This window comes from Chiloscyllium plagiosum, unplaced genomic scaffold (assembly GCF_037043375.1).
Source record: "Chiloscyllium plagiosum isolate Xiang-an unplaced genomic scaffold, Cpla_swu_hap1 HiC_scaffold_51, whole genome shotgun sequence".
Classification (NCBI taxonomy): domain Eukaryota; kingdom Metazoa; phylum Chordata; class Chondrichthyes; order Orectolobiformes; family Hemiscylliidae; genus Chiloscyllium; species Chiloscyllium plagiosum.
The window spans coordinates 28,477,593-28,500,889 of NW_028270189.1; the positions used below are offsets into that span (position 1 = coordinate 28,477,593).

The window sequence follows — 23,297 nt, forward strand, 5'->3', positions numbered from 1 at the left end:
AAAGGCGGTAACTGCACTCTCCAACAGAATGGCATATGATCAGAACCAGGTTGGAGAAAAATTTAACAACGCTTTGCACTGTAATTAAATGGAATTGCATTACATTTCACTACCAGAGCAGGTTTATTCCAGCAAATTCGAAGGCAGGTTTGCAGATGGGAAAGCATGCAAGAAAGCTCAGCTCTTGTCCATGTAAAAGGCTGCAGTTGAAGAACAAAGCAGTTTCTGCCCAGTTCCGGACTGGGGATCTTTCGCGTGTTAGGCGAACGTGATGACCACTACACGACAGAAACAAGCCACAGCCGGATGTGCTGCAGCTCCGTGGCGTCCAGCACTGAAGGTTGAATCCGTTCTACGTCTCCCCTTTCTGTTTCCAATAGCTCGTTGTTGTCCAGCGTAATCGACATCTTGGAAACGTAAAAAAAAAAGACACGTTAAATTGATGACAAAATATAGACAAAGATGTCGTCGATGTTTGTACCGTAGGGCGAGGTGGAATAGGCTGGGACGACTTTCCCTGCAGCGTAACAGCTGCGACATGACCTTATGGAAGGGTGGTAAACTGAGTATTTACGTGCTTTACCCAAGTTGGTGTGAGTTGAAAACTCGACAGCATAGCTTTAAGGTGAGTGGGCTGAAAGTGACAAAGGACCTGAGGCACATTTCCCACAAAGAATGTTGTGCGTGTTTGGAATGATCTTCCAGAGGAAGTGGAGGAGGCTATTACACTCAGAAAATTGCAAAGGTAATCGGGTGAGTTTCTGGATAGGATGCGTTTAGAGGGATTGGGGTCAAATGCTGGGGAACGGGACTTGTTTAATTTTGGCAATGTGGTGAGCATGGACGAGGTCCACCGAAGTATCTTTTTCCACGGTGTACCCCAATAACGTCATGTTGCTTCCACCGGCTTTAAAGGATTACTTTTTAGCGGAGTTTGCCATCGCAGTCTGTGGCACAATCATTTAGTCTGTTCGACTGCTCACGGGAAAGGTAGTATTGTGAAACACTGCACAAAAGGAACGACTTCCTTACTTTAGCTCCGACTGACCATACTCTGTGAAATTTTCCCAGATCCTCAGCTGAGGATTTTTGCTGCTGGAAGTTACCTCAGAAATCCTGTTAAATCGAAATGTGTTGAGCGAATCGCAAAACAGAAAGCATTTAACACGGAACACAAACAAAACTGGCATACCTCATGCATTTTCAGACGCAGAGATGCATGAATGCTAAATGTGATACAGTCCGAGGGCATGAGTCATAAAGTAATCTCACAACTAACAAGAGGGCATTTCCAAACGACTCTTTCAAACATACTGCAGCCTTAGCGCACCACCACTTTCCAGACAATGCTGAAACGAGAGAAAGAAAGAAAATAATAAGAATTGGCCGTAAAAAATGAATTTCACCAATCACAGTCTCGATTAGATTACCTTTCCCTTCCGATGTTTCCAGGACGGAAATGAAGGAAATGGGAGAAATTCAATCAGGTATGACATCGAAATTCATTGGAACGATTTTCCCATTCGCTAGAAACCCAAATAACAACGAGTAGAGTCACCGGAGGACTTCATTTCACACCAACGATGAAATAACAGTCTCCATTCGGTTCCAGTAAAAGCTCAACTTGCCTGGGACGGCAGAACTGTTTGCGATTTTCCGCGCGGGAGGCGAACACGATCATGACAGTGGAGACATTTTCAAATATTTGGCAGGATCTCACACCAAAGTTAATTCCCTGGGAAGCAAACCCATTATACTTTTGTTTTCAACATCAATATACAGTGGGCACCGAAACAGCATTTTAACAAGCTGCAGCGTTGGAGTTGATCAGCAGAAATGGCAGTGGTGGGATTCGAACCCACGCCCCTTTCGAGACTGGAACCTGGATCCAGCGCCTTAGACCGCTCGGCCACACTACCAGCCGGCCGCGCCACCTCATTTACTTGTATCTCCAATTGTGCTCCTGCAAAACAACAGATGCAAAGTCACATGAAAAGGGTTCCATGATTCCTCTCGGACTCGCACAGCTGCTGGGATGTCCCCGGCTACAATGTCAATTTCGCAGCAGATATTGATAGCCCATCAATCCAGACAAAAATCAATGGTAAGCTGAGTCTATCTTCTCAGACTCTTTTCAGCTACAAATGTATCTGTCAGTGCGTGAGAATATGGGTTCGCTTATGATTTGTTCAAATAACCATGAGCTGCTTGACATTACTGGAATTTCCATTCTTGCTTTGCTAAATGATTTCACCCATTGCTCGAAACAGGACGACTTTCACGTTTACACGGAACACGAAACACACCGGACTACAGGGAAAATGCACATACCTGAGCAGGCCGTGTTCCACATCATACCGTGCAGCATAGTTTCTGTCACTGTATCTGTTTTTTTTTTCAGAATAAGAGTCCCAAAGAATGTTCTCCACCGTAAAACCGGAGGTAGCATTACAATCCGAGAACGACAGATCACATTGTGAGAATGCTCTGACCTCGGAGCCAGTTCGAGATGCCACTTTCCGTGCCTTTTACCTTAACCGTGCAATTTGTTGCTGAGATGTTCACTCCGGGACAAGAGCCACATGGATACCAACTGAGTTGGAAACCTGGGTGGGAATCGAGGAGAAGCGACTCAATAAATTTTGCTAAATTCCGTGGTGCTTTTTAGAAATGCAGTTTCTGTTCACCTCAATCTAAAAGCCAGTTTCTGAACATAGCAACAGAAGTCAAAAGGTAATTACCTCACCCCACCCCCACTCCAGAAGAGGTGCTAACTGCCCTTGAGTGCTTTTTGTTCTCGATGTGAAGAGCTTTCACGCCTGAGTCACCTTCACGTCTCTGGCTGCTGAGTGAATCACAAAGAAGGAATTTCACCAGAGCTGCAACTGCCTCACTTCTCCACACGCCCTCCCCGTTTACATTTTCCTGCTCGTCAGTGATTAAAAGAAAACCAAATGGATGCGATATCATTCTGTAGCCTCTCTGTCGATTCCTCCGTTTCAGTTCCAACATGACTTAAATCTAGGGGCGGACCTTAATACTAGCGACGCTGTGAATGCGCAAGTCGAAAGGTTCCTGATAGTGCAATTTCTTTCATTGCTGTTGCTGATTGAATGAGCCACTAACGTGCGAATTGCTCCAAAACATGATTCAGGATATCTGGTGCCAATTCTCGCACGTTGAATAACGATTGACAGCTTCCAAATGAGGTCTTTCTGAGACGACCTTGGGGTACATTTGACAGACAGACAAGTTCAGGAATTCGTGGTGCGCTGTGACACCAGAGCATCTGCTTCTTTCCTGTCTTTGAACCGTGCCGCCTGCGCAAGGAAGGCAAATGCGGTACTGCTTTTCGTGGAAGGATCAAAAGGCGGTAACTGCACTCTCCAACAGAATGGCATATGATCAGAACCAGGTTGGAGAAAAATTTAACAACGCTTTGCACTGTAATTAAATGGAATTGCATTACATTTCACTACCAGAGCAGGTTTATTCCAGCAAATTCGAAGGCAGGTTTGCAGATGGGAAAGCATGCAAGAAAGCTCAGCTCTTGTCCATGTAAAAGGCTGCAGTTGAAGAACAAAGCAGTTTCTGCCCAGTTCCGGACTGGGGATCTTTCGCGTGTTAGGCGAACGTGATGACCACTACACGACAGAAACAAGCCACAGCCGGATGTGCTGCAGCTCCGTGGCGTCCAGCACTGAAAGTTGAATCCGTTCTACGTCTCCCCTTTCTGTTTCCAATAGCTCGTTGTTGTCCAGCGTAATCGACATCTTGGAAACGTAAAAAAAAAAGACACGTTAAATTGATGACAAAATATAGACAAAGATGTCGTCGATGTTTGTACCGTAGGGCGAGGTGGAATAGGCTGGGACGACTTTCCCTGCAGCGTAACAGCTGCGACATGACCTTATGGAAGGGTGGTAAACTGAGTATTTACGTGCTTTACCCAAGTTGGTGTGAGTTGAAAACTCGACAGCATAGCTTTAAGGTGAGTGGGCTGAAAGTGACAAAGGACCTGAGGCACATTTCCCACAAAGAATGTTGTGCGTGTTTGGAATGATCTTCCAGAGGAAGTGGAGGAGGCTATTACACTCAGAAAATTGCAAAGGTAATCGGGTGAGTTTCTGGATAGGATGCGTTTAGAGGGATTGGGGTCAAATGCTGGGGAACGGGACTTGTTTAATTTTGGCAATGTGGTGAGCATGGACGAGGTCCACCGAAGTATCTTTTTCCACGGTGTACCCCAATAACGTCATGTTGCTTCCACCGGCTTTAATGGATTACTTTTTAGCGGAGTTTGCCATCGCAGTCTGTGGCACAATCATTTAGTCTGTTCGACTGCTCACGGGAAAGGTAGTATTGTGAAACACTGCACAAAAGGAACGACTTCCTTACTTTAGCTCCGACTGACCATACTCTGTGAAATTTTCCCAGATCCTCAGCTGAGGATTTTTGCTGCTGGAAGTTACCTCAGAAATCCTGTTAAATCGAAATGTGTTGAGCGAATCGCAAAACAGAAAGCATTTAACACGGAACACAAACAAAACTGGCATACCTCATGCATTTTCAGACGCAGAGATGCATGAATGCTAAATGTGATACAGTCCGAGGGCATGAGTCATAAAGTAATCTCACAACTAACAAGAGGGCATTTCCAAACGACTCTTTCAAACATACTGCAGCCTTAGCGCACCACCACTTTCCAGACAATGCTGAAACGAGAGAAAGAAAGAAAATAATAAGAATTGGCCGTAAAAAATGAATTTCACCAATCACAGTCTCGATTAGATTACCTTTCCCTTCCGATGTTTCCAGGACGGAAATGAAGGAAATGGGAGAAATTCAATCAGGTATGACATCGAAATTCATTGGAACGATTTTCCCATTAGCTAGAAACCCAAATAACAACGAGTAGAGTCACCGGAGGACTTCATTTCACACCAACGATGAAATAACAGTCTCCATTCGGTTCCAGTAAAAGCTCAACTTGCCTGGGACGGCAGAACTGTTTGCGATTTTCCGCGCGGGAGGCGAACACGATCATGACAGTGGAGACATTTTCAAATATTTGGCAGGATCTCACACCAAAGTTAATTCCCTGGGAAGCAAACCCATGAAACTTTTGTTTTCAACATCAATATACAGTGGGCACCGAAACAGCATTTTAACAAGCTGCAGCGTTGGAGTTGATCAGCAGAAATGGCAGTGGTGGGATTCGAACCCACGCCCCTTTCGAGACTGGAACCTGGATCCAGCGCCTTAGACCGCTCGGCCACACTACCAGCCGGCCGCGCCACCTCATTTACTTGTATCTCCAATTGTGCTCCTGCATAACAACAGATGCAAAGTCACATGAAAAGGGTTCCATGATTCCTCTCGGACTCGCACAGCTGCTGGGATGTCCCCGGCTACAATGTCAATTTCGCAGCAGATATTGATAGCCCATCAATCCAGACAAAAATCAATGGTAAGCTGAGTCTATCTTCTCAGACTCTTTTCAGCTACAAATGTATCTGTCAGTGCGTGAGAATATGGGTTCGCTTATGATTTGTTCAAATAACCATGAGCTGCTTGACATTACTGGAATTTCCATTCTTGCTTTGCTAAATGATTTCACCCATTGCTCGAAACAGGACGACTTTCACGTTTACACGGAACACGAAACACACCGGACTACAGGGAAAATGCACATACCTGAGCAGGCCGTGTTCCACATCATACCGTGCAGCATAGTTTCTGTCACTGTATCTGTTTTTTTTTTCAGAATAAGAGTCCCAAAGAATGTTCTCCACCCTAAAACCGGAGGTAGCATTACAATCCGAGAACGACAGATCACATTGTGAGAATGCTCTGACCTCGGAGCCAGTTCGAGATGCCACTTTCCGTGCCTTTTACCTTAACCGTGCAATTTGTTGCTGAGATGTTCACTCCGGGACATGAGCCACATGGATACCAACTGAGTTGGAAACCTGGGTGGGAATCGAGGAGAAGCGACTCAATAAATTTTGCTAAATTCCGTGGTGCTTTTTAGAAATGCAGTTTCTGTTCACCTCAATCTAAAAGCCAGTTTCTGAACATAGCAACAGAAGTCAAAAGGTAATTACCTCACCCCACCCCCACTCCAGAAGAGGTGCTAACTGCCCTTGAGTGCTTTTTGTTCTCGATGTGAAGAGCTTTCACGCCTGAGTCACCTTCACGTCTCTGGCTGCTGAGTGAATCACAAAGAAGGAATTTCACCAGAGCTGCAACTGCCTCACTTCTCCACACGCCCTCCCCGTTTACATTTTCCTGCTCGTCAGTGATTAAAAGAAAACCAAATGGATGCGATATCATTCTGTAGCCTCTCTGTCGATTCCTCCGTTTCAGTTCCAACATGACTTAAATCTAGGGGCGGACCTTAATACTAGCGACGCTGTGAATGCGCAAGTCGAAAGGTTCCTGAGAGTGCAATTTCTTTCATTGCTGTTGCTGATTGAATGAGCCACTAACGTGCGAATTGCTCCAAAACATGATTCAGGATATCTGGTGCCAATTCTCGCACGTTGAATAACGATTGACAGCTTCCAAATGAGGTCTTTCTGAGACGACCTTGGGGTACATTTGACAGACAGACAAGTTCAGGAATTCGTGGTGCGCTGTGACACCAGAGCATCTGCTTCTTTCCTGTCTTTGAACCGTGCCGCCTGCGCAAGGAAGGCAAATGCGGTACTGCTTTTCGTGGAAGGATCAAAAGGCGGTAACTGCACTCTCCAACAGAATGGCATATGATCAGAACCAGGTTGGAGAAAAATTTAACAACGCTTTGCACTGTAATTAAATGGAATTGCATTACATTTCACTACCAGAGCAGGTTTATTCCAGCAAATTCGAAGGCAGGTTTGCAGATGGGAAAGCATGCAAGAAAGCTCAGCTCTTGTCCATGTAAAAGGCTGCAGTTGAAGAACAAAGCAGTTTCTGCCCAGTTCCGGACTGGGGATCTTTCGCGTGTTAGGCGAACGTGATGACCACTACACGACAGAAACAAGCCACAGCCGGATGTGCTGCAGCTCCGTGGCGTCCAGCACTGAAAGTTGAATCCGTTCTACGTCTCCCCTTTCTGTTTCCAATAGCTCGTTGTTGTCCAGCGTAATCGACATCTTGGAAACGTAAAAAAAAAGACACGTTAAATTGATGACAAAATATAGACAAAGATGTCGTCGATGTTTGTACCGTCGGGCGAGGTGGAATAGGCTGGGACGACTTTCCCTGCAGCGTAACAGCTGCGACATGACCTTATGGAAGGGTGGTAAACTGAGTATTTACGTGCTTTACCCAAGTTGGTGTGAGTTGAAAACTCGACAGCATAGCTTTAAGGTGAGTGGGCTGAAAGTGACAAAGGACCTGAGGCACATTTCCCACAAAGAATGTTGTGCGTGTTTGGAATGATCTTCCAGAGGAAGTGGAGGAGGCTATTACACTCAGAAAATTGCAAAGGTAATCGGGTGAGTTTCTGGATAGGATGCGTTTAGAGGGATTGGGGTCAAATGCTGGGGAACGGGACTTGTTTAATTTTGGCAATGTGGTGAGCATGGACGAGGTCCACCGAAGTATCTTTTTCCACGGTGTACCCCAATAACGTCATGTTGCTTCCACCGGCTTTAAAGGATTACTTTTTAGCGGAGTTTGCCATCGCAGTCTGTGGCACAATCATTTAGTCTGTTCGACTGCTCACGGGAAAGGTAGTATTGTGAAACACTGCACAAAAGGAACGACTTCCTTACTTTAGCTCCGACTGACCATACTCTGTGAAATTTTCCCAGATCCTCAGCTGAGGATTTTTGCTGCTGGAAGTTACCTCAGAAATCCTGTTAAATCGAAATGTGTTGAGCGAATCGCAAAACAGAAAGCATTTAACACGGAACACAAACAAAACTGGCATACCTCATGCATTTTCAGACGCAGAGATGCATGAATGCTAAATGTGATACAGTCCGAGGGCATGAGTCATAAAGTAATCTCACAACTAACAAGAGGGCATTTCCAAACGACTCTTTCAAACATACTGCAGCCTTAGCGCACCACCACTTTCCAGACAATGCTGAAACGAGAGAAAGAAAGAAAATAATAAGAATTGGCCGTAAAAAATGAATTTCACCAATCACAGTCTCGATTAGATTACCTTTCCCTTCCGATGTTTCCAGGACGGAAATGAAGGAAATGGGAGAAATTCAATCAGGTATGACATCGAAATTCATTGGAACGATTTTCCCATTAGCTAGAAACCCAAATAACAACGAGTAGAGTCACCGGAGGACTTCATTTCACAACAACGATGAAATAACAGTCTCCATTCGGTTCCAGTAAAAGCTCAACTTGCCGGTGACGGCAGAACTGTTTGCGATTTTCCGCGCGGGAGGCGAACACGATCATGACAGTGGAGAGATTTTCAAATATTTGGCAGGATCTCACACCAAAGTTAATTCCCTGGGAAGCAAACCCATTATACTTTTGTTTTCAACATCAATATACAGTGGGCACCGAAACAGCATTTTAACAAGCTGCAGCGTTGGAGTTGATCAGCAGAAATGGCAGTGGTGGGATTCGAACCCACGCCCCTTTCGAGACGGGAACCTGGATCCAGCGCCTTAGACCGCTCGGCCACACTACCAGCCGGCCGCGCCACCTCATTTACTTGTATCTCCAATTGTGCTCCTGCATAACAACAGATGCAAAGTCACATGAAAAGGGTTCCATGATTCCTCTCGGACTCGCACAGCTGCTGGGATGTCCCCGGCTACAATGTCAATTTCGCAGCAGATATTGATAGCCCATCAATCCAGACAAAAATCAATGGTAAGCTGAGTCTATCTTCTCAGACTCTTTTCAGCTACAAATGTATCTGTCAGTGCGTGAGAATATGGGTTCGCTTATGATTTGTTCAAATAACCATGAGCTGCTTGACATTACTGGAATTTCCATTCTTGCTTTGCTAAATGATTTCACCCATTGCTCGAAACAGGACGACTTTCACGTTTACACGGAACACGAAACACACGGGACTACAGGGAAAATGCACATACCTGAGCAGGCCGTGTTCCACATCATACCGTGCAGCATAGTTTCTGTCACTGTATCTGTTTTTTTTTTTCAGAATAAGAGTCCCAAAGAATGTTCTCCACCCTAAAACCGGAGGTAGCATTACAATCCGAGAACGACAGATCACATTGTGAGAATGCTCTGACCTCGGAGCCAGTTCGAGATGCCACTTTCCGTGCCTTTTACCTTAACCGTGCAATTTGTTGCTGAGATGTTCACTCCTGGACATGAGCCACATGGATACCAACTGAGTTGGAAACCTGGGTGGGAATCGAGGAGAAGCGACTCAATAAATTTTGCTAAATTCCGTGGTGCTTTTTAGAAATGCAGTTTCTGTTCACCTCAATCTAAAAGCCAGTTTCTGAACATAGCAACAGAAGTCAAAAGGTAATTACCTCACCCCACCCCCACTCCAGAAGAGGTGCTAACTGCCCTTGAGTGCTTTTTGTTCTCGATGTGAAGAGCTTTCACGCCTGAGTCACCTTCACGTCTCTGGCTGCTGAGTGAATCACAAAGAAGGAATTTCACCAGAGCTGCAACTGCCTCACTTCTCCACACGCCCTCCCCGTTTACATTTTCCTGCTCGTCAGTGATTAAAAGAAAACCAAATGGATGCGATATCATTCCGTAGCCTCTCTGTCGATTCCTCCGTTTCAGTTCCAACATGACTTAAATCTAGGGGCGGACCTTAATACTAGCGACGCTGTGAATGCGCAAGTCGAAAGGTTCCTGATAGTGCAATTTCTTTCATTGCTGTTGCTGATTGAATGAGCCACTAACGTGCGAATTGCTCCAAAACATGATTCAGGATATCTGGTGCCAATTCTCGCACGTTGAATAACGATTGACAGCTTCCAAATGAGGTCTTTCTGAGACGACCTTGGGGTACATTTGACAGACAGACAAGTTCAGGAATTCGTGGTGCGCTGTGACACCTGAGCATCTGCTTCTTTCCTGTCTTTGAACCGTGCCGCCTGCGCAAGGAAGGCAAATGCGATACTGCTTTTCGTGGAAGGATCAAAAGGTGGTAACTGCACTCTCCAACAGAATGGCATATGATCAGAACCAGGTTGGAGAAAAATTTAACAACGCTTTGCACTGTAATTAAATGGAATTGCATTACATTTCACTACCAGAGCAGGTTTATTCCAGCAAATTCGAAGGCAGGTTTGCAGATGGGAAAGCATGCAAGAAAGCTCAGCTCTTGTCCATGTAAAAGGCTGCAGTTGAAGAACAAAGCAGTTTCTGCCCAGTTCCGGACTGGGGATCTTTCGCGTGTTAGGCGAACGTGATGACCACTACACGACAGAAACAAGCCACAGCCGGATGTGCTGCAGCTCCGTGGCGTCCAGCACTGAAAGTTGAATCCGTTCTACGTCTCCCCTTTCTGTTTCCAATAGCTCGTTGTTGTCCAGCGTAATCGACATCTTGGAAACGTAAAAAAAAAGACACGTTAAATTGATGACAAAATATAGACAAAGATGTCGTCGATGTTTGTACCGTAGGGCGAGGTGGAATAGGCTGGAACGACTTTCCCTGCAGCGTAACAGCTGCGACATGACCTTATGGAAGGGTGGTAAACTGAGTATTTACGTGCTTTACCCAAGTTGGTGTGAGTTGAAAACTCGACAGCATAGCTTTAAGGTGAGTGGGCTGAAAGTGACAAAGGACCTGAGGCACATTTCCCACAAAGAATGTTGTGCGTGTTTGGAATGATCTTCCAGAGGAAGTGGAGGTGGCTATTACACTCAGAAAATTGCAAAGATAATCGGGTGAGTTTCTGGATAGGATGCGTTTAGAGGGATTGGGGTCAAATGCTGGTGAACGGGACTTGTTTAATTTTGGCAATGTGGTGAGCATGGACGAGGTCCACCGAAGTATCTTTTTCCACGGTGTACCCCAATAACGTCATGTTGCTTCCACCGGCTTTAAAGGATTACTTTTTAGCGGAGTTTGCCATCGCAGTCTGTGGCACAATCATTTAGTCTGTTCGACTGCTCACGGGAAAGGTAGTATTGTGAAACACTGCACAAAAGGAACGACTTCCTTACTTTAGCTCCGACTGACCATACTCTGTGAAATTTTCCCAGATCCTCAGCTGAGGATTTTTGCTGCTGGAAGTTACCTCAGAAATCCTGTTAAATCGAAATGTGTTGAGCGAATCGCAAAACAGAAAGCATTTAACACGGAACACAAACAAAACTGGCATACCTCATGCATTTTCAGACGCAGAGATGCATGAATGCTAAATGTGATACAGTCCGAGGGCATGAGTCATAAAGTAATCTCACAACTAACAAGAGGGCATTTCCAAACGACTCTTTCAAACATACTGCAGCCTTAGCGCACCACCACTTTCCAGACAATGCTGAAACGAGAGAAAGAAAGAAAATAATAAGAATTGGCCGTAAAAAATGAATTTCACCAATCACAGTCTCGATTAGATTACCTTTCCCTTCCGATGTTTCCAGGACGGAAATGAAGGAAATGGGAGAAATTCAATCAGGTATGACATCGAAATTCATTGGAACGATTTTCCCATTAGCTAGAAACCCAAATAACAACGAGTAGAGTCACCGGAGGACTTCATTTCACAACAACGATGAAATAACAGTCTCCATTCGGTTCTAGTAAAAGCTCAACTTGCCTGGGACGGCAGAACTGTTTGCGATTTTCCGCGCGGGAGGCGAACACGATCATGACAGTGGAGACATTTTCAAGTATTTGGCAGGATCTCACACCAAAGTTAATTCCCTGGGAAGCAAACCCATTATACTTTTGTTTTCAACATCAATATACAGTGGGCACCGAAACAGCATTTTAACAAGCTGCAGCGTTGGAGTTGATCAGCAGAAATGGCAGTGGTGGGATTCGAACCCACGCCCCTTTCGAGACTGGAACCTGGATCCAGCGCCTTAGACCGCTCGGCCACACTACCAGCCGGCCGCGCCACCTCATTTACTTGTATCTCCAATTGTGCTCCTGCATAACAACAGATGCAAAGTCACATGAAAAGGGTTCCATGATTCCTCTCGGACTCGCACAGCTGCTGGGATGTCCCCGGCTACAATGTCAATTTCGCAGCAGATATTGATAGCCCATCAATCCAGACAAAAATCAATGGTAAGCTGAGTCTATCTTCTCAGACTCTTTTCAGCTACAAATGTATCTGTCAGTGCGTGAGAATATGGGTTCGCTTATGATTTGTTCAAATAACCATGAGCTGCTTGACATTACTGGAATTTCCATTCTTGCTTTGCTAAATGATTTCACCCATTGCTCGAAACAGGACGACTTTCACGTTTACACGGAACACGAAACACACCGGACTACAGGGAAAATGCACATACCTGAGCAGGCCGTGTTCCACATCATACCGTGCAGCATAGTTTCTGTCACTGTATCTGTTTTTTTTTTCAGAATAAGAGTCCCAAAGAATGTTCTCCACCCTAAAACCGGAGGTAGCATTACAATCCGAGAACGACAGATCACATTGTGAGAATGCTCTGACCTCGGAGCCAGTTCGAGATGCCACTTTCCGTGCCTTTTACCTTAACCGTGCAATTTGTTGCTGAGATGTTCACTCCTGGACATGAGCCACATGGATACCAACTGAGTTGGAAACCTGGGTGGGAATCGAGGAGAAGCGACTCAATAAATTTTGCTAAATTCCGTGGTGCTTTTTAGAAATGCAGTTTCTGTTCACCTCAATCTAAAAGCCAGTTTCTGAACATAGCAACAGAAGTCAAAAGGTAATTACCTCACCCCACCCCCACTCCAGAAGAGGTGCTAACTGCCCTTGAGTGCTTTTTGTTCTCGATGTGAAGAGCTTTCACGCCTGAGTCACCTTCACGTCTCTGGCTGCTGAGTGAATCACAAAGAAGGAATTTCACCAGAGCTGCAACTGCCTCACTTCTCCACACGCCCTCCCCGTTTACATTTTCCTGCTCGTCAGTGATTAAAAGAAAACCAAATGGATGCGATATCATTCTGTAGCCTCTCTGTCGATTCCTCCGTTTCAGTTCCAACATGACTTAAATCTAGGGGCGGACCTTAATACTAGCGACGCAAGTCGAAAGGTTCCTCAGAGTGCAATTTCTTTCATTGCTGTTGCTGATTGAATGAGCCACTAACGTGCGAATTGCTCCAAAACATGATTCAGGATATCTGGTGCCAATTCTCGCACGTTGAATAACGATTGACAGCTTCCAAATGAGGTCTTTCTGAGACGACCTTGGGGTACATTTGACAGACAGACAAGTTCAGGAATTCGTGGTGCGCTGTGACACCAGAGCATCTGCTTCTTTCCTGTCTTTGAACCGTGCCGCCTGCGCAAGGAAGGCAAATGCGGTACTGCTTTTCGTGGAAGGATCAGAAGGCGGTAACTGCACTCTCCAACAGAATGGCATATGATCAGAACCAAGTTGGAGAAAAATTTAACAACGCTTTGCACTGTAATTAAATGGAATTGCATTACATTTCACTACCAGAGCAGGTTTATTCAAGCAAATTCGAAGGCAGGTTTGCAGATGGGAAAGCATGCAAGAAAGCTCAGCTCTTGTCCATGTAAAAGGCTGCAGTTGAAGAACAAAGCAGTTTCTGCCCAGTTCCGGACTGGGGATCTTTCGCGTGTTAGGCGAACGTGATGACCACTACACGACAGAAACAAGCCACAGCCGGATGTGCTGCAGCTCCGTGGCGTCCAGCACTGAAAGTTGAATCCGTTCTACGTCTCCCCTTTCTGTTTCCAATAGCTCGTTGTTGTCCAGCGTAATCGACATCTTGGAAACGTAAAAAAAAAGACACGTTAAATTGATGACAAAATATAGACAAAGATGTCGTCGATGTTTGTACCGTAGGGCGAGGTGGAATAGGCTGGGACGACTTTCCCTGCAGCGTAACAGCTGCGACATGACCTTATGGAAGGGTGGTAAACTGAGTATTTACGTGCTTTACCCAAGTTGGTGTGAGTTGAAAACTCGACAGCATAGCTTTAAGGTGAGTGGGCTGAAAGTGACAAAGGACCTGAGGCACATTTCCCACAAAGAAGGTTGTGCGTGTTTGGAATGATCTACCAGAGGAAGTGGAGGAGGCTATTACACTCAGAAAATTGCAAAGGTAATCGGGTGAGTGTCTGGACAGGATGCGTTTAGAGGGATTGGGGTCAAATGCTGGGGAACGGGACTTGTTTAATTTTGGCAATGTGGTGAGCATGGACGAGGTCCACCGAAGTATCTTTTTCCACGGTGTACCCCAATAACGTCATGTTGCTTCCACCGGCTTTAAAGGATTACTTTTTAGCGGAGTTTGCCATCGCAGTCTGTGGCACAATCATTTAATCTGTTCGACTGCTCACGGGAAAGGTAGTATTGTGAAACACTGCAAAAAAGGAACGACTTTCTTACTTTAGCTCCGACTGACCATACTCTGTGAAATTTTCCCAGATCCTCAGCTGAGGATTTTTGCTGCTGGAAGTTACCTCAGAAATCCTGTTAAATCGAAATGTGTTGAGCGAATCGCAAAACAGAAAGCATTTAACATGGAACACAAACAAAACTGGCATACCTCATGCATTTTCAGACGCAGAGATGCATGAATGCTAAATGTGATACAGTCCGAGGGCATGAGTCATAAAGTAATCTCACAACTAACAAGAGGGCATTTCCAAACGACTCTTTCAAACATACTGCAGCCTTAGCGCACCACCACTTTCCAGACAATGCTGAAACGAGAGAAAGAAAGAACATAATAAGAATTGGCCGTAAAAATGAATTTCACCAATCACAGTCTCGATTAGATTACCTTTCCCTTCCGATGTTTCCAGGACGGAAATGAAGGAAATGGGAGAAATTCAATCAGGTATGACATCGAAATTCATTGGAACGATTTTCCCATTAGCTAGAAACCCAAATAACAACGAGTAGAGTCACCGGAGGACTTCATTTCACACCAACGATGAAATAACAGTCTCCATTCGGTTCCAGTAAAAGCTCAACTTGCCTGGGACGGCAGAACTGTTTGCGATTTTCCGCGCGGGAGGCGAACACGATCATGACAGTGGAGACATTTTCAAATATTTGGCAGGATCTCACACCAAAGTTAATTCCCTGGGAAGCAAACCCATGAAACTTTTGTTTTCAACATCAATATACAGTGGGCACCGAAACAGCATTTTAACAAGCTGCAGCGTTGGAGTTGATCAGCAGAAATGGCAGTGGTGGGATTCGAACCCACGCCCCTTTCGAGACTGGAACCTGGATCCAGCGCCTTAGACCGCTCGGCCACACTACCAGCCGGCCGCGCCACCTCATTTACTTGTATCTCCAATTGTGCTCCTGCATAACAACAGATGCAAAGTCACATGAAAAGGGTTCCATGATTCCTCTCGGACTCGCACAGCTGCTGGGATGTCCCCGGCTACAATGTCAATTTCGCAGCAGATATTGATAGCCCATCAATCCAGACAAAAATCAATGGTAAGCTGAGTCTATCTTCTCAGACTCTTTTCAGCTACAAATGTATCTGTCAGTGCGTGAGAATATGGGTTCGCTTATGATTTGTTCAAATAACCATGAGCTGCTTGACATTACTGGAATTTCCATTCTTGCTTTGCTAAATGATTTCACCCATTGCTCGAAACAGGACGACTTTCACGTTTACACGGAACACGAAACACACCGGACTACAGGGAAAATGCACATACCTGAGCAGGCCGTGTTCCACATCATACCGTGCAGCATAGTTTCTGTCACTGTATCTGTTTTTTTTTTCAGAATAAGAGTCCCAAAGAATGTTCTCCACCCTAAAACCGGAGGTAGCATTACAATCCGAGAACGACAGATCACATTGTGAGAATGCTCTGACCTCGGAGCCAGTTCGAGATGCCACTTTCCGTGCCTTTTACCTTAACCGTGCAATTTGTTGCTGAGATGTTCACTCCGGGACATGAGCCACATGGATACCAACTGAGTTGGAAACCTGGGTGGGAATCGAGGAGAAGCGACTCAATAAATTTTGCTAAATTCCGTGGTGCTTTTTAGAAATGCAGTTTCTGTTCACCTCAATCTAAAAGCCAGTTTCTGAACATAGCAACAGAAGTCAAAAGGTAATTACCTCACCCCACCCCCACTCCAGAAGAGGTGCTAACTGCCCTTGAGTGCTTTTTGTTCTCGATGTGAAGAGCTTTCACGCCTGAGTCACCTTCACGTCTCTGGCTGCTGAGTGAATCACAAAGAAGGAATTTCACCAGAGCTGCAACTGCCTCACTTCTCCACACGCCCTCCCCGTTTACATTTTCCTGCTCGTCAGTGATTAAAAGAAAACCAAATGGATGCGATATCATTCTGTAGCCTCTCTGTCGATTCCTCCGTTTCAGTTCCAACATGACTTAAATCTAGGGGCGGACCTTAATACTAGCGACGCTGTGAATGCGCAAGTCGAAAGGTTCCTGAGAGTGCAATTTCTTTCATTGCTGTTGCTGATTGAATGAGCCACTAACGTGCGAATTGCTCCAAAACATGATTCAGGATATCTGGTGCCAATTCTCGCACGTTGAATAACGATTGACAGCTTCCAAATGAGGTCTTTCTGAGACGACCTTGGGGTACATTTGACAGACAGACAAGTTCAGGAATTCGTGGTGCGCTGTGACACCAGAGCATCTGCTTCTTTCCTGTCTTTGAACCGTGCCGCCTGCGCAAGGAAGGCAAATGCGGTACTGCTTTTCGTGGAAGGATCAAAAGGCGGTAACTGCACTCTCCAACAGAATGGCATATGATCAGAACCAGGTTGGAGAAAAATTTAACAACGCTTTGCACTGTAATTAAATGGAATTGCATTACATTTCACTACCAGAGCAGGTTTATTCCAGCAAATTCGAAGGCAGGTTTGCAGATGGGAAAGCATGCAAGAAAGCTCAGCTCTTGTCCATGTAAAAGGCTGCAGTTGAAGAACAAAGCAGTTTCTGCCCAGTTCCGGACTGGGGATCTTTCGCGTGTTAGGCGAACGTGATGACCACTACACGACAGAAACAAGCCACAGCCGGATGTGCTGCAGCTCCGTGGCGTCCAGCACTGAAAGTTGAATCCGTTCTACGTCTCCCCTTTCTGTTTCCAATAGCTCGTTGTTGTCCAGCGTAATCGACATCTTGGAAACGTAAAAAAAAAGACACGTTAAATTGATGACAAAATATAGACAAAGATGTCGTCGATGTTTGTACCGTCGGGCGAGGTGGAATAGGCTGGGACGACTTTCCCTGCAGCGTAACAGCTGCGACATGACCTTATGGAAGGGTGGTAAACTGAGTATTTACGTGCTTTACCCAAGTTGGTGTGAGTTGAAAACTCGACAGCATAGCTTTAAGGTGAGTGGGCTGAAAGTGACAAAGGACCTGAGGCACATTTCCCACAAAGAATGTTGTGCGTGTTTGGAATGATCTTCCAGAGGAAGTGGAGGAGGCTATTACACTCAGAAAATTGCAAAGGTAATCGGGTGAGTTTCTGGATAGGATGCGTTTAGAGGGATTGGGGTCAAATGCTGGGGAACGGGACTTGTTTAATTTTGGCAATGTGGTGAGCATGGACGAGGTCCACCGAAGTATCTTTTTCCACGGTGTACCCCAATAACGTCATGTTGCTTCCACCGGCTTTAAAGGATTACTTTTTAGCGGAGTTTGCCATCGCAGTCTGTGGCACAATCATTTAGTCTGTTCGACTGCTCACGGGAAAGGTAGTATTGTGAAACACTGCACAAAAGGAACGACTTCCTTACTTTAGCTCCGACTGACCATACTCTGTGAAATTTTCCCAGATCCTCAGCTGAGGATTTTTGCTGCTGGAAGTTACCTCAGAAATCCTGTTAAATCGAAATGTGTTGAGCGAATCGCAAAACAGAAAGCATTTAACACGGAACACAAACAAAACTGGCATACCTCATGCATTTTCAGACGCAGAGATGCATGAATGCTAAATGTGATACAGTCCGAGGGCATGAGTCATAAAGTAATCTCACAACTAACAAGAGGGCATTTCCAAACGACTCTTTCAAACATACTGCAGCCTTAGCGCACCACCACTTTCCAGACAATGCTGAAACGAGAGAAAGAAAGAAAATAATAAGAATTGGCCGTAAAAAATGAATTTCACCAATCACAGTCTCGATTAGATTACCTTTCCCTTCCGATGTTTCCAGGACGGAAATGAAGGAAATGGGAGAAATTCAATCAGGTATGACATCGAAATTCATTGGAACGATTTTCCCATTAGCTAGAAACCCAAATAACAACGAGTAGAGTCACCGGAGGACTTCATTTCACAACAACGATGAAATAACAGTCTCCATTCGGTTCCAGTAAAAGCTCAACTTGCCGGTGACGGCAGAACTGTTTGCGATTTTCCGCGCGGGAGGCGAACACGATCATGACAGTGGAGAGATTTTCAAATATTTGGCAGGATCTCACACCAAAGTTAATTCCCTGGGAAGCAAACCCATTATACTTTTGTTTTCAACATCAATATACAGTGGGCACCGAAACAGCATTTTAACAAGCTGCAGCGTTGGAGTTGATCAGCAGAAATGGCAGTGGTGGGATTCGAACCCACGCCCCTTTCGAGACGGGAACCTGGATCCAGCGCCTTAGACCGCTCGGCCACACTACCAGCCGGCCGCGCCACCTCATTTACTTGTATCTCCAATTGTGCTCCTGCATAACAACAGATGCAAAGTCACATGAAAAGGGTTCCATGATTCCTCTCGGACTCGCACAGCTGCTGGGATGTCCCCGGCTACAATGTCAATTTCGCAGCAGATATTGATAGCCCATCAATCCAGACAAAAATCAATGGTAAGCTGAGTCTATCTTCTCAGACTCTTTTCAGCTACAAATGTATCTGTCAGTGCGTGAGAATATGGGTTCGCTTATGATTTGTTCAAATAACCATGAGCTGCTTGACATTACTGGAATTTCCATTCTTGCTTTGCTAAATGATTTCACCCATTGCTCGAAACAGGACGACTTTCACGTTTACACGGAACACGAAACACACCGGACTACAGGGAAAATGCACATACCTGAGCAGGCCGTGTTCCACATCATACCGTGCAGCATAGTTTCTGTCACTGTATCTGTTTTTTTTTTTCAGAATAAGAGTCCCAAAGAATGTTCTCCACCCTAAAACCGGAGGTAGCATTACAATCCGAGAACGACAGATCACATTGTGAGAATGCTCTGACCTCGGAGCCAGTTCGAGATGCCACTTTCCGTGCCTTTTACCTTAACCGTGCAATTTGTTGCTGAGATGTTCACTCCTGGACATGAGCCACATGGATACCAACTGAGTTGGAAACCTGGGTGGGAATCGAGGAGAAGCGACTCAATAAATTTTGCTAAATTCCGTGGTGCTTTTTAGAAATGCAGTTTCTGTTCACCTCAATCTAAAAGCCAGTTTCTGAACATAGCAACAGAAGTCAAAAGGTAATTACCTCACCCCACCCCCACTCCAGAAGAGGTGCTAACTGCCCTTGAGTGCTTTTTGTTCTCGATGTGAAGAGCTTTCACGCCTGAGTCACCTTCACGTCTCTGGCTGCTGAGTGAATCACAAAGAAGGAATTTCACCAGAGCTGCAACTGCCTCACTTCTCCACACGCCCTCCCCGTTTACATTTTCCTGCTCGTCAGTGATTAAAAGAAAACCAAATGGATGCGATATCATTCCGTAGCCTCTCTGTCGATTCCTCCGTTTCAGTTCCAACATGACTTAAATCTAGGGGCGGACCTTAATACTAGCGACGCTGTGAATGCGCAAGTCGAAAGGTTCCTGATAGTGCAATTTCTTTCATTGCTGTTGCTGATTGAATGAGCCACTAACGTGCGAATTGCTCCAAAACATGATTCAGGATATCTGGTGCCAATTCTCGCACGTTGAATAACGATTGACAGCTTCCAAATGAGGTCTTTCTGAGACGACCTTGGGGTACATTTGACAGACAGACAAGTTCAGGAATTCGTGGTGCGCTGTGACACCTGAGCATCTGCTTCTTTCCTGTCTTTGAACCGTGCCGCCTGCGCAAGGAAGGCAAATGCGATACTGCTTTTCGTGGAAGGATCAAAAGGTGGTAACTGCACTCTCCAACAGAATGGCATATGATCAGAACCAGGTTGGAGAAAAATTTAACAACGCTTTGCACTGTAATTAAATGGAATTGCATTACATTTCACTACCAGAGCAGGTTTATTCCAGCAAATTCGAAGGCAGGTTTGCAGATGGGAAAGCATGCAAGAAAGCTCAGCTCTTGTCCATGTAAAAGGCTGCAGTTGAAGAACAAAGCAGTTTCTGCCCAGTTCCGGACTGGGGATCTTTCGCGTGTTAGGCGAACGTGATGACCACTACACGACAGAAACAAGCCACAGCCGGATGTGCTGCAGCTCCGTGGCGTCCAGCACTGAAAGTTGAATCCGTTCTACGTCTCCCCTTTCTGTTTCCAATAGCTCGTTGTTGTCCAGCGTAATCGACATCTTGGAAACGTAAAAAAAAAGACACGTTAAATTGATGACAAAATATAGACAAAGATGTCGTCGATGTTTGTACCGTAGGGCGAGGTGGAATAGGCTGGAACGACTTTCCCTGCAGCGTAACAGCTGCGACATGACCTTATGGAAGGGTGGTAAACTGAGTATTTACGTGCTTTACCCAAGTTGGTGTGAGTTGAAAACTCGACAGCATAGCTTTAAGGTGAGTGGGCTGAAAGTGACAAAGGACCTGAGGCACATTTCCCACAAAGAATGTTGTGCGTGTTTGGAATGATCTTCCAGAGGAAGTGGAGGTGGCTATTACACTCAGAAAATTGCAAAGATAATCGGGTGAGTTTCTGGATAGGATGCGTTTAGAGGGATTGGGGTCAAATGCTGGTGAACGGGACTTGTTTAATTTTGGCAATGTGGTGAGCATGGACGAGGTCCACCGAAGTATCTTTTTCCACGGTGTACCCCAATAACGTCATGTTGCTTCCACCGGCTTTAAAGGATTACTTTTTAGCGGAGTTTGCCATCGCAGTCTGTGGCACAATCATTTAGTCTGTTCGACTGCTCACGGGAAAGGTAGTATTGTGAAACACTGCACAAAAGGAACGACTTCCTTACTTTAGCTCCGACTGACCATACTCTGTGAAATTTTCCCAGATCCTCAGCTGAGGATTTTTGCTGCTGGAAGTTACCTCAGAAATCCTGTTAAATCGAAATGTGTTGAGCGAATCGCAAAACAGAAAGCATTTAACACGGAACACAAACAAAACTGGCATACCTCATGCATTTTCAGACGCAGAGATGCATGAATGCTAAATGTGATACAGTCCGAGGGCATGAGTCATAAAGTAATCTCACAACTAACAAGAGGGCATTTCCAAACGACTCTTTCAAACATACTGCAGCCTTAGCGCACCACCACTTTCCAGACAATGCTGAAACGAGAGAAAGAAAGAAAATAATAAGAATTGGCCGTAAAAAATGAATTTCACCAATCACAGTCTCGATTAGATTACCTTTCCCTTCCGATGTTTCCAGGACGGAAATGAAGGAAATGGGAGAAATTCAATCAGGTATGACATCGAAATTCATTGGAACGATTTTCCCATTAGCTAGAAACCCAAATAACAACGAGTAGAGTCACCGGAGGACTTCATTTCACAACAACGATGAAATAACAGTCTCCATTCGGTTCTAGTAAAAGCTCAACTTGCCTGGGACGGCAGAACTGTTTGCGATTTTCCGCGCGGGAGGCGAACACGATCATGACAGTGGAGACATTTTCAAGTATTTGGCAGGATCTCACACCAAAGTTAATTCCCTGGGAAGCAAACCCATTATACTTTTGTTTTCAACATCAATATACAGTGGGCACCGAAACAGCATTTTAACAAGCTGCAGCGTTGGAGTTGATCAGCAGAAATGGCAGTGGTGGGATTCGAACCCACGCCCCTTTCGAGACTGGAACCTGGATCCAGCGCCTTAGACCGCTCGGCCACACTACCAGCCGGCCGCGCCACCTCATTTACTTGTATCTCCAATTGTGCTCCTGCATAACAACAGATGCAAAGTCACATGAAAAGGGTTCCATGATTCCTCTCGGACTCGCACAGCTGCTGGGATGTCCCCGGCTACAATGTCAATTTCGCAGCAGATATTGATAGCCCATCAATCCAGACAAAAATCAATGGTAAGCTGAGTCTATCTTCTCAGACTCTTTTCAGCTACAAATGTATCTGTCAGTGCGTGAGAATATGGGTTCGCTTATGATTTGTTCAAATAACCATGAGCTGCTTGACATTACTGGAATTTCCATTCTTGCTTTGCTAAATGATTTCACCCATTGCTCGAAACAGGACGACTTTCACGTTTACACGGAACACGAAACACACCGGACTACAGGGAAAATGCACATACCTGAGCAGGCCGTGTTCCACATCATACCGTGCAGCATAGTTTCTGTCACTGTATCTGTTTTTTTTTTCAGAATAAGAGTCCCAAAGAATGTTCTCCACCCTAAAACCGGAGGTAGCATTACAATCCGAGAACGACAGATCACATTGTGAGAATGCTCTGACCTCGGAGCCAGTTCGAGATGCCACTTTCCGTGCCTTTTACCTTAACCGTGCAATTTGTTGCTGAGATGTTCACTCCTGGACATGAGCCACATGGATACCAACTGAGTTGGAAACCTGGGTGGGAATCGAGGAGAAGCGACTCAATAAATTTTGCTAAATTCCGTGGTGCTTTTTAGAAATGCAGTTTCTGTTCACCTCAATCTAAAAGCCAGTTTCTGAACATAGCAACAGAAGTCAAAAGGTAATTACCTCACCCCACCCCCACTCCAGAAGAGGTGCTAACTGCCCTTGAGTGCTTTTTGTTCTCGATGTGAAGAGCTTTCACGCCTGAGTCACCTTCACGTCTCTGGCTGCTGAGTGAATCACAAAGAAGGAATTTCACCAGAGCTGCAACTGCCTCACTTCTCCACACGCCCTCCCCGTTTACATTTTCCTGCTCGTCAGTGATTAAAAGAAAACCAAATGGATGCGATATCATTCTGTAGCCTCTCTGTCGATTCCTCCGTTTCAGTTCCAACATGACTTAAATCTAGGGGCGGACCTTAATACTAGCGACGCAAGTCGAAAGGTTCCTCAGAGTGCAATTTCTTTCATTGCTGTTGCTGATTGAATGAGCCACTAACG

General features: G+C 45.3%; 5 non-coding genes across 5 annotated transcripts; all 5 read right to left on the reverse strand.

Annotated features, from left to right (window-relative positions):
* Positions 1 to 1,837: 1,837 nt before the first annotated feature.
* On the reverse strand, positions 1,838 to 1,919 carry trnal-cag (transfer RNA leucine (anticodon CAG)). Its single transcript has one exon. It is a non-coding gene; the product is annotated as a tRNA-Leu (tRNA).
* Positions 1,920 to 5,203: 3,284 nt separating this feature from the next.
* trnal-cag (transfer RNA leucine (anticodon CAG)) lies at positions 5,204 to 5,285 on the reverse strand. The gene has a single exon. It is a non-coding gene; the product is annotated as a tRNA-Leu (tRNA).
* A 6,649-nt stretch (positions 5,286 to 11,934) lies between these two features.
* Positions 11,935 to 12,016, reverse strand: trnal-cag (transfer RNA leucine (anticodon CAG)). Its single transcript has one exon. It is a non-coding gene; the product is annotated as a tRNA-Leu (tRNA).
* A 3,271-nt stretch (positions 12,017 to 15,287) lies between these two features.
* Positions 15,288 to 15,369, reverse strand: trnal-cag (transfer RNA leucine (anticodon CAG)). The gene has a single exon. It is a non-coding gene; the product is annotated as a tRNA-Leu (tRNA).
* Positions 15,370 to 22,018: 6,649 nt separating this feature from the next.
* trnal-cag (transfer RNA leucine (anticodon CAG)) lies at positions 22,019 to 22,100 on the reverse strand. Its single transcript has one exon. It is a non-coding gene; the product is annotated as a tRNA-Leu (tRNA).
* Positions 22,101 to 23,297: the final 1,197 nt, after the last annotated feature.